The sequence below is a fragment of the Nematolebias whitei genome, chromosome 4 (assembly GCF_014905685.2).
Source record: "Nematolebias whitei isolate Nwh7 chromosome 4, NemWhi1, whole genome shotgun sequence".
NCBI lineage: Eukaryota > Metazoa > Chordata > Actinopteri > Cyprinodontiformes > Rivulidae > Nematolebias > Nematolebias whitei.
The window spans coordinates 53,488,157-53,488,377 of NC_056501.1; the positions used below are offsets into that span (position 1 = coordinate 53,488,157).

Sequence of the window (221 nt, forward strand, 5' to 3'; positions counted from 1 at the left end):
CTCATGATGCTACTTGTGCTCATGGTGCTACTTGTTCTCATAATGCTACTTGTGCTCATGATGCTACTTGTTCTCATAATGCTACTTGTTCTCATAATGCTACTTGTGCTCATAATGCTACTTGTGCTCATGGTGCTACTTGTGCTCATAATGCTACTTGTTCTCATAATGCTACTTGTGCTCATGATGCTACTTGTTCTCATAATGCTACTTGTTCTCAT

The 221-nt window shown here is 39.4% G+C and overlaps 1 protein-coding gene across 1 annotated transcript in view; it reads left to right on the forward strand.

Moving 5' to 3' along the window:
* smim19 (small integral membrane protein 19) overlaps positions 1-221 on the forward strand; it is a 12,739-nt gene that overhangs the window by 932 nt on the left and 11,586 nt on the right. The window lies entirely within an intron of this gene.